Source organism: Anastrepha obliqua, chromosome 2, assembly GCF_027943255.1.
Source record: "Anastrepha obliqua isolate idAnaObli1 chromosome 2, idAnaObli1_1.0, whole genome shotgun sequence".
Classification (NCBI taxonomy): Eukaryota; Metazoa; Arthropoda; class Insecta; order Diptera; family Tephritidae; genus Anastrepha; species Anastrepha obliqua.
Window position 1 is genome coordinate 17,718,813 of NC_072893.1, and position 17,696 is coordinate 17,736,508.

Consider the following 17,696-nt stretch of genomic DNA (forward strand, 5'->3'; position numbering starts at 1 on the left):
CTGTAAGGCACACAACAAGATATTAATCATAGACCACCCACAGGACCGCCACCATAATGCGAAAACAACTAACTTTATTCTATCACTCCCGAGAAAGGAATGTAAAATATTGATTGGAGTACAGACGGGACATAATCACACTCCATATTACGCAGATAAAAAGGGATTGGTCCAGAACGACCCATGTAACTTATGCGAAGAAGAAAGGTGTACTTTAGAACACCTCTTTGCCACTGCCCTGTTCTAAGAAGAACTAGTTAGAATTTTCCTGGAATGGCATATTTTTCATCTCTGAAGGATATTGCTGACAAACGTTTAAACTGTTTATTAAAACTCGCCAAGAGATGTATCACGAACTATGTTTAGCACGACTCCAATAATACTGGTAGCACTATGGACCCTTGTGGTCTATGTGAGACCTATTCCAATTAACCCGATATACCGAACCTAACCTAAGAGATATGTCATCCAAGATAATGGGTTTCCTGTGTACTTTTTTTTTATTTCCTTGCTAATAAACTGGATACAAAAAATGTAGCATTACAATTTAATGACGTTCCCAGTCGGAACATAAGGTGTCGGAGCTTGTTATCCCTAGAGAGCACGACTCAGGTGGGGGATAGGAGAATACCTCACATATGTATATGTATGTGTGGTATGAGAAAAATGGAATGTCTCCTGCGGGCTACACAGATGGGAGACGTAAACTGCTAAAACTGTTAAAAAACAACTTTTCTCGAGGTCTGATGGAAGAAGCTGTTGTAAGCAGGTAGATAGCTTGGAGTACCTTTGGAGGTATTTACAGCAAGCGGTTCGCTATATACCTAAATGTGTTACAACAGGTAGAACTGGATGCCTTACGATGTGCTTCGTCAGTGCGTTCCCTACTAGCGTACGTGGGGTTTCGGAGGGTTGGTAGCCCGGACGTTAAACGGAATTACCCAAGAAACGTAGTTAGGTTCGCTACTTAATACCTATTCCGAAGATTTTTATTCGCCATAAAGGCCAGGGTACTTTAGTTTTACTGATTAATATTCTTTCTTCCAAAGATTTTTTGATTAAATTTTTGTATATATGGAACTTTGAGTTTTGTACATATGTTTTTGATAATAATTGAAAAAAAATCTTGTATAGAAAAAAGACGTGGTCTGTAAAGTCGGTTTACTGACGATAGTTTAACGTGACAACGTCATAAGAAAATACTGATGGAATGGTTGCATTTTTCAAAAGAAAATTTTAATTTTATTTGTTTGATATATAATATATTTTTTATAGATATAGATATATGCTCACTCAAGTAGGAAAGAGCCTGATGTCGAACGTTGCCGAACGTGGGGGCCGATTGTGCCTCTTTGTCGTTCGTTCCGCGCTCTCGCTTGTAGCTCAAGCAAGGTAACGACGTATTTTTTGGTGCGTGCACCCGGCTACATCGAATTACAAGACGTTATCACGTCAAAACTACAAACTATAATTTTAATTGGGACGTAAATTTTCTGTATGCAAAAAAAAAAGCAGAAATCTACTAAGGCAGTGCTTAACTTTTACACGACACTGTATGTATGCAGCAGCATGTGAAAGTTTCATCATTAATAATGAAAATGAAAACGGTTGACATTGATGCGGCAATGATCCACAGACGCCGCAGACGACAACGACGACGAAATTAAAGTGGCCGAATGAGAGGGGTAAGAAAAAATTACCAAATCAAGTGCAGCACTTTACTAAGAAGGGGACGACCTCTGTGCATGCGTATATTTAGATGAAATGCCTGCATTAATAAACAGGGTCTTCCAAGCTCTAGTTTATTTTTTAATAGTCATTTGGGTTGATTGCTGTCAGGAGTCTCTTTCGAGATTTGTTAGTTCGAAGATCTGGAGCTTACAAAAATTAGTTCCATTTTCTCTCGAGAATATAAAAGTAGTCTCTCTGGCCAACGCTCTACTTTAGAGTAAGTAGGCAATTAAGTATCAAAGTCCTCTCTCGACGAACAAAACTAATACCCCACAAGGCTCTTATTATGGCCGCCCTATCGTATGACGCAGAAGCTTGGCCGATGACAATACCCAATGAGGTGTCCCCTGGTATGTTTGAGAGAGAAAGAAACTGCAGAAGATTTTGGAACCATTGTACGTTGTTGACAGCGAGTATCGAGTGCGATGGAACAATGAGATTTACGCAGACATAGACGTGGCGTAGCGAATGAAGATCCAGTGGCCACTTAGCCAACCTAAGCCATGACGTCCGAATGGATAAAATCTTTCTGAAACTGAAAGTATTCGATGCGGTACCAGCTATGGTAACAGAGGAAGAAGAAGGCCTCCTCTGCGTGGGAAAGATTAGGTGGATGAGGACTTGGCTACACCTGGTGTGTCCAACTGGTGCCGGTTAGCTCGAGAAGAAAACGACTTGGAGTTCCAATTCAAAATATGTATTTCATTTTCATTTAAAAGAGAACCACGCGCTTGTAAGTCCCTGTACGTATGTATTATATTTGTGTATATTTACTGGTGGCGGCAGGTTGCGGGTCTCCCTGCCATTGCTTTGCACTGTAGCGATTTGCAAATTACGCGACGCGAATCAACTCGTTTGGCGGCGCACGCGCCTTTCCGATACCGGACCTTACGCGGATATACTTAGAGTATTACTGCACATATGTGTATGTGTATACGTATATTTTGTGCGCATGCATATGTCTGATACGCGTGCGTGACAAATTTCTCTTCACCCCTTTGGATTGCCTTTGTTTGTGAGTACTGCAGGTATAATTTTGTTTTTTTTTATGCATTTTTTGCTTGTTAAGCGTGGCGGTTTTCCCGTGTGTCGGCATTTTTCCCCCCATATCTATTTTTTCTGTTGCATTTTTGGTTTTTTGTTCACTGATAACGCGCAATTTAGAGTTAATTAAAATGCAGTGCCATAGTATAGCAGTTGTCGCCGCAATATGAGTGCAATGCTATAAAATTTGCCAGTTCTGACCGAGGACGGATCTTGCGCATTTGGAACCTGAACTAGTTTGTGTTCCTTCTTTTCCATATCGGCAGTTGGTGCATATTAAGAAAATTTTCATTAATTGTGCACTCCTACATTCCCTTTTCGATAGCTATGAATTAGCACAAAATTTGTCAGACGATACTACTCAATTTCGATGCATTCGCGACAACTCAAGTGGCGCCGAGTGTGACGTCGTCGCACAATTGAGATCACCACACTAGAAGTGGTCGATGAAGTGATCTTGAGGAGCAGCTTTTTGCCGTTTGATGCTATATTTAAAGCCTTTATCGACTTAGTCGTGCCCAGATCTTGATTCACCGTCAAAATTATGTACTTCCGACTAGCTCATCCTCAGAATTGTATACCGTAAATCCAAACCAGACTTTGTGTTTGTTTGTAAGTAAATAATTTGTTGTGGATTGATACGCCTATTCTCGTTTTTTCTTGACATTACCTTTCCAGCGCATCAAGTGTTCTGCCAAGATATTTGGCCTCATCAACGAAAAGTGTCTTGTAAGAGGCGTTTTTTAGGGAAAACACTATATTAGTCCAGTCAAAAGAAGATTTAACTTAGTAATTTTAGGAGTATGCGAGTTTATGGTTTACCACACCCCTACGCTTGCTTGCGGTATGGTAGGGGTGGTTTCTAAGGGTTAGGGCTGTGTCTGACTCGGTACCCGTGGGTTAGATAGTTTGGAGTTTGGTGAGTTAGCACACTTATGGTGTGAGACAAAATTTTAAGAAAAATAAGACTCAATTCAAGAAAATTAGTAATCGACTATATCATGTAATATGAAGAGATTTAAGTTCATTTATTTTATACTTTTTAACAAGGTAGCACTTAGTATTGGTATTTTAATTGTATGAGTACAATATAAAAAGATTTTAAGCTGATTTATTTAATTATTCTTGACACTCGACTGCTTAACGACTTCTTTCATGCGCGGCTATTTGACAACTCACTATATACTGTACTAGTGCACGCTCAGCCAACCACCGTTGCCACTGTTACTTATCATGTCTATGTTATCTCAATCGATTTTCAGTTGTAGGAAAATTTAGAAACATGAAAATTTCAAAATGCGATATCTCAGCGAAAAAAAAGATATTTGAGCAAACTCAACGCCATTTGAAAAAAGAAGGCTTGTATTTAAAGATGCCATCCTTTAATTTTGGTGAAAGAAAACATCTGCAAGGCTACATAACCTCAAATATGGGCAAAAACGGTGTTTTTTGCACTTTTAGGTTAGGATATCTCGAAAACCAGAGCTGATAGAGCAATTCTGAGGCCAGATTTGGATTCAGCGCATCATAAACCTTCGGAAATATATAGTCTGGTTTCTGGGTCTGAATGGTGGTTAAATTTTGTCGGCCTGTGTAATCATGTACGCGCTTCGCTAATGTAATGGTTGCTCCGCTTAGCAGCTCAAAATCATAAGACTAAATAAAGATAGCGAAAAAAACTTATGGACAAAAATGTTCACAAAAGAATGTTCTATAAAAAAGCTCTGATGTATATTTTCCATAAAATCAATAAAAAAAAAGTTATTACGCTTGAAAGAAATTCATCCCTTAATTTTTCGCGTAATTTTGTTTATAACTTTTTTATGATTAATTTTACAATAAAAAGTTTTGAATGAAAGTTGTAGATAATATTATTATCTACAAAAAAGTATTTTACAAAATTTTCGTAACATTCGAAATTCACGAGATAATCGCAAAAAACCAGTTGCACCCTTATTTCCAAGATGGTGGCCACGGGACACAACCCCCGATCCCGAAAACTCAAATTTAAGTTCACAGTGATGGGTTTTACATAATAAAACCATAAACTCGCATACTCCTAAAATTACTTAGTTTGGCTATTTTTTTTGTCTCTTTTGACTGGACTAATATGTGCTGACTTGCTTTTGTTTAGCTTTATTCGCCGCTTGTTAGCCGATCTAACAAAAAGGTTAAGAGCTTCTGGTAGCTTATTCGTTGCGGTTCCAATGGGATTATCGACTGAAAGTATAGCAGTGTCGGCCGCAAATATTGCAATTACTTGCTAATTTGTACCAATTTCCACGGGATTAGTCTTCTAAATATCGCGTGTAAGATTCAAGCGAGCGTATTGTGAGAAAGATTAAAGCCCACCATCAACCAACTGACTGGACCTTGTCAGTGTGACTTTAGATCTGGAAGATCTACAATCGACTAGATATTCATAGTACGCCAAGTTTTGGAAACTCCCCATGAAAGGTAAATCGGCGCACACCCTTCCTTTGTCGATTCTAAAGCCGCATTCGGCAGCACGTAAAAGAGTTGCTTATATACTGCGATCTCTGGACTTAGTATCATGGCAAAAGCAATACAGTTGTGAAAATCACGTCCAGCAATACCAGTAGTACCATCAGAATTAGCAAAGACCTGTCAGAAACATTTGATACCAAGCGAGATTTTAGTCAGAATGACTCTATCTCGTGTGTCTTCTTTAACCTGATGTTAGATGACATTTCTAGCATCATGCGTGCCGCAGAACTTAATCGCTGAGCCCCAGAAGATTTTTGGACCTTTGCACGTTGGCAACGGCAAATATCGCAGACGATGGAACGATGAGTTGTATGAGCTTTACGACGACATAGACATAGCGGCTCTGAAAGTATTCGATGCGGTACCAGTTGGTGGTAGCAGAGAAAGAGGAAGGCCTCCTCTGCGTTGTAAAGATCAGGTGGATAAGAACTTGGCTTCACTTCAGCATGAGAAAGAAACGACTGGCCCACTTTGTCAAACTCGGCCAAGATCTCGTAAGCGGTTCTCGCGCCGATCAAGAAGGAGAAGGTGGAGAAGCAGATCATGGGTATACAGGAGGTATAACAGAATACCCAAAATGCTTCACTGTGAAACGCCTGCCTTCATATGTTCTTAGAAACAAGTTAGTGTATTCATTTGCTACGCAAAAGTACCTATCATTAATTCTCCGTTGTGAACCAGGATCTGGCAAGACTTTTTCTACTTTGGACGTGAATTTAACATACTTCTGTTATAGCTAACGACTTAAGCTTGCAAGTAGCTTCTTAAATTTAATTTTTTATCGATTTATAAGTGTAAGCTTTTAAAAATGATCCACAGGACTGCAAAAAGGCCAGACCTAAGTGCCCGACGGAAGGTTTTAAAGAAGGTGTTCAATGCTGGGTTGAGGTGTGATGAGAGCACCTTGCATTATTGTGTTGGCAGAAGGGACTTGAGCTTGTGGAGGGGCCCTTCATGCCATGCGATGATAGCGATTTCTATGGTGCTTACGACTCTGGGTCTTTGATCGTGCTTTGGTTGGTGCTCTGTGAAATCAAACTGGTGAATGGAAATCACCAGCTTATTTTCAGTGACTGACTGTAGACTTTTTAAAAGTATTTTTTCAAAAAACTGCGACATTACAGGTAACAAAGATGTTCACCTGAAAGAAGACACTTCATTAGGTGACTTACCAGGCTTAAGGATCATGGTAACTCTGGCGAATTTCCTATGCATCTTATGTAAACACATATCTCAAGCTGAGACATTTATTTAATAAGCTGGGCAAATAGGAAATGCCATTTTTTGGCAGATTACGAAGAACTTCGCCGTAATTAAATCAAATCCGGGGAACTTTTTAAGCAAAATGAATACTTTTTGGTGGGGGTAGAATGCCCGTCTGCCAACTTCTTCTGGAGTAACTGGAATAAAATATTCAGGCTTTACTTCATCAGTGCCTTCAGTAGAGGTAAACGTTTTTTTCAACTGCTCAGCCAATAGATTCGCTTTTTGCTCACTTATCTTATCCCAGTTTCTATGGTAAATCTTAAGAACGAAACTTTCTTCCCTCTTGTTTTTAAAACGACACCAGTAACAGAGATGTCGTTATGACATTGAGTCATAAACCATTCCTGCAGCCCCTGCTCCGTTCTAGGGAATTCGCCTTTTTCTGGTTTTTAAGAAAATATTCCTGTGATAAAAATACTTCACAAAGTCGTTACACGCATCATTGCCGTGACCAGAATTCGAGTCTGGGCTACTGTGGCTACAACGTCAAGGGTGTTAACCACTAGACGATCACGGTCATTTGTTTTGTTTTTTTTTTCGCTTTATTCCATGTATTCGTCAATTTTTTATACATTTTTTTTTTTTTTTTTTTTTTTGTTTTATAGTACAAACCGATGACTTCGGAACTCCAAATCGCACCTTGGTGAGATCGTCCAATATCTGCAATTTAGTTTCGAATTGGTTTATGATTTGTGATTGAACCGTCTTCACCACACGAAATATAACCGACCGCATGAAAAAATACTTTTTAAGTCATGACCCTGATGTTAAAACAAAATATAAACCTACATATTTTCAGCAGCCAAGATAAGGTTAGCATAACGAAACCTTTAACTTTTGTTAACAACGGGAAGCTTAAGAAACATCAGTGAGCTCAGTTTGATAATTCGTTAAACCGAAAATTTGTTATTCCCAAAGTTCGTTGAGCTGGGCGTTCACTGTACTTTACAATAAAACAAAAAAATACTACTTCTACTTGCAATGATTTGCTTTTACCAATACATTTATACTTATAGAAGTGCATGTACATATTTTGACTTTGCCTTGACCTTTTGTCTATTATTTTTCGCCCTTTCTTTTTATCGCACTTGCGGTTCAATCGTCTATTGTTTTCCGCTTCAACTTGTTTGCTGTTGCTTTTACTGACTAATGGCTTAAATGTAGTTTCATTGCCCGTTCAAATATACACACACATACGCAAGCATTTGCATTGTAAAAGTACATAAACCCATTAATGCATTTTGGCTTTGAATTGCTCTACTTTTGCTATGGAAAAATTCGGCTGATTGTTAAGCTTTCAGTAGCCGTGATCGTCTAGTGGTTAGGACCCTACGTTGTGGCCGTAGTAACCCAGGTTCGAATCCTGGTCACGGCAATGATGCCTGAAGCATTATTGGCACAGGAAGTGAAAGCTTATTTTTTTAATTTTTTTTTTGGAGAGGAAAATATTTATATTTTTTTTTAATTCTATAAAAAAAAATTTGCGTCTGCTCTTAACTAAAAAGTAGTACTCAATGTCGTTGCAAAAGAATTTATATTAAAAACATATTTTGTTTAATAATTATTATACAAGTTTACACGCCAAACAAAAACCCCCAAGAAGCAGGCCATCCACCTCCTATGTAAAATCATTTGCTGAGTCTGAAAATACACATAATTTTTGGGGTCTGTTACCGGCGATACCACGATTGTATGGTCTGGTTCGGCAATAAAAAAAATATTTAAGGCTTCTTTAAGAACTACTAAAGCGTTTTTCAATAGGTGCGCTTCAACTTTTTTCCGATAGGGAGGGCGAACGACGCAATATTTTTTATTTTTCGCTTGTCATTTGTAAACTTCATTAGTATACATTTCATCGTGGGACGCTACACACTTGAGCAACGATTGCAAATCGTGCAAATTTTTTATGAAAATAATCGTTCTGTTGCCGCTACTTTAAGAGCAGTTTTTCCAAAAAATCATCTTCAGTGATGAAGCTCACTTTTGGCTCAATGGCTTTATCAACATGCAAAATATGCGTTACTGGGCAGAAAGAAATCCAGACGTGATTCATGAGGCACCGTTGCATCCCGAAAAAATCACTGTTTGGTGCGGTTTACATGCCGGCGGCGTAATTGGCCCATATTTTTTCCTTGACGAGAACGATCGCCACGTTACTGTGAATGGAAATCGATACAGCGACATGATAAACTATTATTTTTGGCCGCAATTGAATGGTATGGACTTAGACGACATGTGGTTTCAACAGGACGGGGCCACAAGCCACACAGCACACGCTACAATTGATTTGTTGAAGAGTAAGTTCGATGAGCGCATTATTTCCAGAAATGGACCGGTCGAATGGCCGCCGCGCTCGTGTGATTTGACGCCTCTAGACTATTTTCTTTGGGGTTATGTGAAGTCATTGGTCTACAATAACAAGCCGGCGACGATTTGTGAGCTCAGAGCTAATATTGAACGCGAAATTGCTGGAATTTATGCAAAAGAGTGGTCGAAAATTGGGTTCAACGATTGGACTTCGTAAAACGTGCACGCGGTGGTCATGCAAAAGAAATCGAATTTCACACTTAAATGTATATGTTCAAACTCGATAATAAAAGAAAAATTAGTTAAAAAAGTCAAACCGTTTGTGTTTTTTTCAAAAAAAAAGTTGAAGCGCTCTTACTGAAAAACGCTTTAGAAGTAAAATCACAAGCTTGTATGTAAAGGGCCTTTCAGAAGCGACATTAGATTCATAAGTCGTTTTAAAGATTTTTCAAAATGAAATAATTTAGGTACTTTTTAGAATTTTTATAATTTTTTTTCTCCGTAAGCACTTTAATATAACTTGAAAAGTTCCGAGAATCCAATTATGAAATTTTGTAGGAATTACTCATCTAAGTTTAAGGTATTAACAAAAATAAGAGAAGATCGACCGACGGGATTGTACTTAAAAATTAAAAAAAAAACACATTGTATCTAATTCAATTAAAAGTTAATTAACCACTTTAAAAAACTCTATACCAAAATTTGCAATACTTAGTAAATCTTGAAATTATTTAATTTTTTTCACTATATTCAACTAAAAAAAGCTTGAAATTAGAATAAAAATGTAAAAAATATTTCTAAATTTGTATAAAATTTACATTTGACTTTATACGAGTTTTATTAGGCAATGAACCAAGGCGAATCTATTAAAGGTGGTGTTGGTAAATCAGCTGATTTGTTTTTTTTTCTCTCGCCGTGCTCATGTGGCTATCAGCTCAGAATGAAACAAGGCGAATTCATTATTTGGTTTCTAGTTTCCCAATACTTTGTTTTGACAATCAAACGTACAGCACATTGTTGTTGGCCTAGTGCCACCACCTTTAGTGAATACGCCTTGCAATGAATAATACAAGTAAAAATACCTACTCCGCCTTTTGGCGGGATTGGGTATTTACGCTTAAGTGTTGCAGCTTTTTTGGCCCGATCGATCTAACATTTCACACCAATGACCAATCTGATGTTAACGAACATCATTTGTGACAAAGGGTATTCTTCGACACCAATCGCTGTGATAAAAGAGATGCCGAATGTAATGGTGGACGACTGCGACAATAGAACTGGAGAGAACCAAACAAACACATTGATTCAACGACATCACTATTACGAAAGTTACGCATTTGCCAGTGACGTATAGGGTAATGGCCAATAAGTCGCTCCATCAAATCCACGCCGTCCATATGGCGACTTTGTTCTTTTGTAACATTTGGGAATCTATCTCGATATTTTCTTTATTTTTTCGATCCCAACGAGTCACTTTTAGCAACTGAGTATCTTTCTTTCGAGGCAAGAACTGTTGAATACCAACATAAGAAGGTACCAAACGCTTTGTTTTTGTGTGGCCCCATAGAACATTAATCTCTAATGCTCAACACAGAAAGCTGTACCTGCAAGCTCTTTGAAATAGCCACGTTAAGCATTTTATATGACGAATGAAATGAAAAAAGACAACTTGCAATTTGGTACGCGATTAACTCGTACAGTCCCTAAACTGTAAACACCACGGCTCCCGAAGGTAGATAATGGATAATAGATTAACGTTGTCCGGAATTTTTTGAGAAAGTCTTACAACGACATTTGATGCAGCGCCAAGGTCATGAGTATTTTCAAGTATGACATTATCCCCAGCGCCTGAGTAAATTTCGGAAACATATGAGCCAGTCGAATCAGATATAGAGATAAGTTTTGTTTCCCATTTAACTGGCATATATTGAAGGGTCTGGTTGCCTTGCATTTTTGCCGAACAAATTTACTTATCAACGCAAAGCCTGGAAACAACACAGCCTCAACCAAAAGCAGTTGACAGCTTGACATTTTTCGTTAAAGTACTTGATGAGTGGTCTTACTTTAAATAATCGATCATAACCAAGCTGATCTTTGAGAATGGCGGATGAATTATCATTAAAATCCATGATGACAATAATTTTTTCAAGTTCAGCTCCATCTGCTACAAACCGTATTTCGACATCTTTTTACGAGCATATAAATTCATTTGCTCGGCAAAGGACTAAACAGGAAAAAAGATATATGAAGTTTTGAATCAAGTGGGAGATTACTAAACTACCTGCGCATTTAGAAAATCATTTGCCAAAAAATATTTGAAGCAATCAAAAGGTGTCTTGAATACTTTGAATTCTGCTGGGATTTCTTTGTGGCCTTGGAAAACGAGCTCACTCGCATGTAGACACAAATACGTCTTCTTCCAAGTAATTGATTTGAGAATGGGTTCATTATTTCTTAATTCATTTGAATTACCAACAAAAACATCGCTCGTTGGAACAGCAGGTCAGCTATTCTCAAACCCAAGCTCGGGGGGAGGTTCACGTCGGCGTTTGCTTGGCTGAGAGCGAAGAGCAGCAGAAGCACCGGATGAAGTTTAACCGATTGGATCGGAAGCGGTTGTAGTTTTTTTTTTCTGCTAAAAGAATTGGAGTTATAGTTGCATGTGCTTAGAAAATTACCCAGTATACCTTAAATTTATTGCATTAATTAATGCATCTGTCCAGTTGAGACATTCGTTGATGTCCCTATCAAAAATTCAGTCATTTGCTGCCTCTCCATTGTCATCATTTGATTCGCATTCTTGTTCACTTCTGTGTTTTAGTCACTTGTAGGAATCTCATTCATCATGGCTAAAATGTCTTCCTCAGATAGAGTGCTAATTTTTCTACGCAACATTACTATGAAAAACATTAAAACACAATAAAAGCACACAACGACCACAAATTTTGAACGCAATGCCCAGATCCGCCTTTAGGAGGTTTCACTAACGGAGCGATTTTACTACACTTAATTTACTAACTAATAAATATTTTAAGTTGCCTACTCACCAGTATTTTTTTAACTCTCTACGATGAAATGAACTCTGTTTTTTTTTCTTTTTATAAATATCACTATTTCAATAAATTTGTATTTTTATGTTCGAGCACTGACAAATTTGACTTGCAACTGGATTTTCTGCGAATCGAAATAAGCTAAGCACTTGCTAGCATACGAGTATATTATTTAAGTTTTGGAAATGCCCATTTTAATTTTTTATTTTTGTAGTGTTTAGTAGTCTAATACCCCGCCAAATGTCGGTGCTGGGTATTAAAGTGTTAACTCCAAAGCTTGGTGGCAGGGCTGCTACCTAGGGTGTTGTGAAATTGGATGTGAAGCCTCCAAGCCTGCTTCACAGCTCGTTCATGATGTAGTAATTTGCTAATACAGCAGGATGCAGGTATTCGGCCGACATTGCCTTTGTAGTAGAAACAGGGTGCGCCACAGGAAGGTATAGGTTGACAGTTAAGCAGAAAAGGCTTTGTATGAGGCATTAATGCTTCTTACGCCACGAACATAAAGAAATAATGATTGAATCGAAAAAAGGGAAAATATTATATTCAAAACTGGTGAAAACATTGAGGTGCCATAGTGTTGTCGCGGGTTGTATACTTCTTAATATTCCGTATACCGCGACTTAGCTAACTTGTCAGTCCTTCATTAAGAGCTCTGATTTAGATTTACAATTAGATTAGTAATTTACTAGACCACACGAAATAGGTTATCACAGAAATACCTGAAGCCTACGCGCTATACAATCCCTAAGTAGTACTCTGGCCCATGTTCATGATCAATAAATTTCACAGATTATCATAACCTAAAGTCGAGAGAGAGATGCAGAAGTGAGAAATATTCGCCATACGCGTATCTATTAACAGTAGAAGAAGAAGATTTTGGTAGAAGAAATTATGACTGTAAATTGAAAACTTTAATGTCAGTTTTTTCGATATTTTATGGATATTTTGTATAATTTTCTTCCAGAAAACGCGTGCTTTTGCTTTTATGCCATACAAGCAGATCACGAAATCTTGACTTGCTACATGGCGCTGTGGACAGAAATAACTACAAATGAGTTTTTGCTCAAAAAAATGTGAAATAAGCGATAGCAAAGGCATTTCGCTAAAATTTTCACTTTTCTTTTTTTTTTGTTTTGTTTTTTCTTTATGCCTTACCAAAAACATCAAAAATACATAAATAATGCATCGAATCAGCCATTGATACCCATTTCTTGAGTTTCGCCGGCTTTGACGCGCCAGTGATATTTATGAAATTTCTGGTGATAAGTTATGGCAGCTAAGTGCCATAAATCCGTTGTGAGCCTTATCAACGCACAAAAAACCACCAACAACTGAAGTGAGAGCAACAGGAGCTGGTTACGAAGAAGGTAACACTGTGACTGCACCAACAAGAACGCAGACGAGAAATGGCATCTCAGCTTCAGCCGAACGCTGCTGGTCAATGTAGCTCATAATAATGTGGCCTCTTTTTTTATTTTTTTTATTTTTTTTATTTTTTTTTTTATTTTTTTAATCTTTTTATGATATGCTGTCATAAAAGTGTGCGTTTCTTCCTTTACGTTTGCCACATTTTCTGACAGCTCTAATGTGATTGATGTTTTGTTTCAAAGTGGATAATTTTTTGCCTTCACAAATATTTTAGTTGCACTTAGTGTGAAATTGTTAAAGCAGTTCCTTGGAAATTGTTTTGATGCATTTCTCATGTCACATGCGAGTTATGCGATCATTTGGCGGCCGGAAGACAATGAAATATTGTACACAACAATGAATGGAAAATTTATTGCATGTTGATTAATTGTAATGTCGCACTTTGGATTTTATTGCACGCGAATTTATTTGCCGAAGTTTCTCAGTGTCTTTACTTTGGTGCTCGGCAACTGTTAGCTAACATTCGCATGCAATGTAAAGATATGCTAACATTCAGCGCCTGCTGTAATTAGTTTTTATCGCCCATAGATTTCGTTGAAGGTCCACATTTGTCAAATTCGCAATTGTTTTGTTTGTATTTTAAGTGTTTAGGAGAATCATTTACAAATACATCACAAATGCATTCGAAAGAAGAAGCGCTGTTGAACTGCAGGCAGTCATCATTCGTTACTCATCTACTCCGCGCTCGCTCTCTCTATATGCTAGTGCTGGCAAATGCATATCACTGGTAGCATAGATGTTAAAATAGTTTATGTGACTTAGGATTTGTACTTCTACATACACAAAATCAGGTGTTGAGTTGCTAATGCCCAGTGGCCTCCCACTGTTAACACCGACTCGGAGCAGTGATAAGATTATCGTTTACGTAAAATGTGTTTGTGACTGAGGTGTGGCTTTAGGAGCATACTTTTTTACATACTCTTAAATGCAATGGCGAGCATAGGTGGATGCATCGTGAAGTTTTTTTTAATTTATCATAATTTAAAATTTTTTTTTGAGGTAAAACTGTTTTGTAACATTTTTTTAAATATTGTTCATGCTTTACCCAAAATTTGGAAAATTCAAACAATTTTAGAAAATGCAACAAATTTTAGAAAGTCTAACAAATCTTAGAAAATTCAACAAATTTTAGAAAATTTTAAAAATATAATAAATTTTAAAAATTCAACAAAATTTAGAAAATTCAACAGATTTCAGAAAATTTAACAAATTTTAGAAAATTCAACAAATTTTAGAAAATTTGATAAATTTTAAAGATTTAATAAATTTTAAAAATTCAACAAATTTAAAAAAATTGAGCAAACCTCAGAAAATTCAACAGCTTTTAGTAAACTCAACAAATTTTTGGAAAATTCAACACATTTTAGAGAATTCAACAAATCTTAAAAAATTAAAATTAAAAATGAAATCTTAAAAAAATTTAAAAAATTCAACAAATTTTAGGAAATTAAAGAGATTTTAGAAAATTCTAAAAAGTTTAGGAAATTTAACAAAATCTAGAAAATTCACAAAATTTTAGAAAATTTAATAAATTTTTAGAAAATTCAAAAAATTTTAGAAAACTCCTTTAAATCTCAGAAAATTCAACAAATTTTAGAAAAAATCCGACAAATTTTAGAAAATTCAACAAATCTTAAAAAATTCAACAAATTTTGGAAAATTCAACAAATTTAAAAATGCTTTGGAAATATCAGGTGGAGAAGGACTTGATTTTATTGGTGTTTCCAACTGGCGCACTTTATTAAACTCGGCCAAAAGCGCTTAAGCGGTTATCGCGCCAAGGGAAAGAAGAATCTTTGAGATGATACCTGCACCAAAGAGTGACTTTTTTTGGAATGTAGAAGAGTTTGAAGAGTTTTGCGAGTCTAATACTGATAGATAAAAATAAGTTGAAAAAGCATGTGGCACAAACATACAAACTGGTGAATTAATTTTCATTTAATTTTTTAAACAGGTGGCAACCCTCTCCAAAAATGTTTTCGAGATTAATATTTCTTAAACTTCTTTTGTTTGGCACACACATTACAATTAATTTGTTTTAACTTAATAATTTAATATAATTTAACTTTTTAAATAGGTGGCATCTCTCTGTAAAAAATATGATTGCGTCTAGGCGTTACAGGTTACAAACATACTCCGCCATTCGCTCACCCGCTAATGTTCACATTTATAGACGATTTAATAGGATGCACTGAACAAGACAGTTAAAAAATGTGATTATTTTGCTGCTAGTTTCGTAATTTATAAAATTTTCTGTTTTGTATTTACTGATTTTCCCTATCGAATGTTATATGCGTCTAAAAAAGCACCCGTTACATATAGCATTCACTCATATAACTATTTATTGCCTCACACTACCTCGCACTTTACCGACAACCTAGAAATGCAACACATGCAGACATACATACACGCATACACACGTGCACACGCACACACACACACACTTACACTTGCTGCACTTTTATAAATTGTAAATTATTTAACTTTATGCGTTTCAATTTAAATTAAAAACTCAGATGGCGGCATATATTAAACGTTTCACTTATTATTGCTGGCTGTCGTCGTTGCTACTTTGCTGTTGCTGCCGCTGTTGTTACGGCTACTTCTTCATCATCTCCTACTCCGCATGCCCGCAGTGTGGCGTTTTTTTATGCTAGAGCACTTAATACCATTAACAGAAGCGATTAAATGATTTGACTGTTGTTGTTGTTGTTGTTCGCGTTGCTTTTTGTTGTTTGTCGTATCATTATTTCTGCTTTTATATAAAAGCAACTAAATGTAGCAGTAACACATTTTGAATTGGCGAAAAAGCGTAAAGTTGGCAATCAACCGGTTGGTTTGGCTGCTGTTGCTGTTGTTGTTGCTTTTTTTTCTTCTTCTGTATTATGTTGGCTGATGAAGATGTTCGCTGCGGTAACTTAATACGCTGCAATGATGCTGTCGTTGGCGGCGTTGGTGTTGTTAGTGTGGCGGCTGTATGGTTTAGCGACAGCCAGACAATCAACAACCAGCAACGAACAGCCAAATGGCAGGCAACCCCAGTCGCCGACAGATTTGCAGTGCAGCATGGCAAGTGACTGGCTTACAAGTCAACAGTCGTTATCATTATCTGACACAAAAATTTAATATTAATTATGTTGACATGTTGGCTAAAACATATTTCTTATGATAGGTCAGCGTAGCAGCGCGCATCGGCTTCTTCTTCATGCGCTGCTGCATGCCTTTCATTTGTTTATTAATTTTTCTTTCCTTAGTTTATGTGATATTTGGCAATTGTTGTTGTTGTCGCCACTTTTGCACTGCCATTTGGTAATTGTTTTGCTGCCGCATGAATATCATTAATTATGAGTATTTCCACTTGTCACTTGCAACTTGCCACTTACCGCTTACGAAAATATACGAAAGTGAAAGCATGCAATTTTTTGGATTTTTTATTTGATTACTTGACAGTCAATTGTAGTTAGCACTTCTTCGTATGTTTGCGCTCTAAATTGATTCTTATTTAATTTTTTGTATTTTTTTTAAATATTCATAGTTTATACTACAACAAAAATTACTTAATTCACAATTTCAAACTTTGTACAAAATTTAAAAAAATCAACAAATTTTTAACAAAGTTTCAGGGAAAACTCTGATGGTAGACCAGAAGATCAAGTCTTTAGCTCATTAAATTTTGGTATAATAAAGTGCAAATGTGAAGTGGCTCAAAATTCGTGTTATGCATTTCCTTCCATTTCGAAATTTTTTTATGTGGAGAAAATACACAAAACTACCAGCAAAAAAAATTGTCAAAAATCAACGCGATTTTTGCGCCAACTCAAACTTGAACGTCTTTGAAATGAAAATTATTGGGCTACAAAACTACATACTCAGAAATTTTCTAAAAATTCTGTTTTAATGGAAATTATTTAAACTTTAAAAATTTTGCAGCAAGTTTGAAACATTAAATTATATGGTTTTTGTTGTAGTTAAGCTATATTTTTAAAAGAGAAATAAAATATTTATATTTTTATAAGAGAAATAAAAAAAACAATAAATAAGATAAATTTGATGGAAGTTGAAATTAAACTAGTTCAACAGTGGTTAGAATGGTACTAGTTTCAAAAGGACTAGTTCGAGTTATGTGCAGAAGAAAATATTATTCGATTACTATTCAATTAGTCAGAATACTTCATACGTGAAGAGGTAGACACTACTCATCAAACATTCCAGTTCATTTGAAAGAAGAAGAAACTAAACTAGTTCAAGAGTAGCTAGAATGGTACTAGTTGTAAAAGGACCAACTAGAGGTGTATGCAGAACAAAATAATATTGTGAAAAAAGATATTACTCTAGGTCGAGAGTGGGTAGAACGATACT

The 17,696-nt window shown here is 36.4% G+C and overlaps 1 non-coding gene across 1 annotated transcript; it reads left to right on the forward strand.

The window, feature by feature from the left end:
- The first annotated feature begins 7,852 nt into the window (after window positions 1–7,852).
- Trnah-gug (transfer RNA histidin (anticodon GUG)) lies at window positions 7,853–7,924 on the forward strand. Its single transcript has one exon. It is a non-coding gene; the product is annotated as a tRNA-His (tRNA).
- Window positions 7,925–17,696: the final 9,772 nt, after the last annotated feature.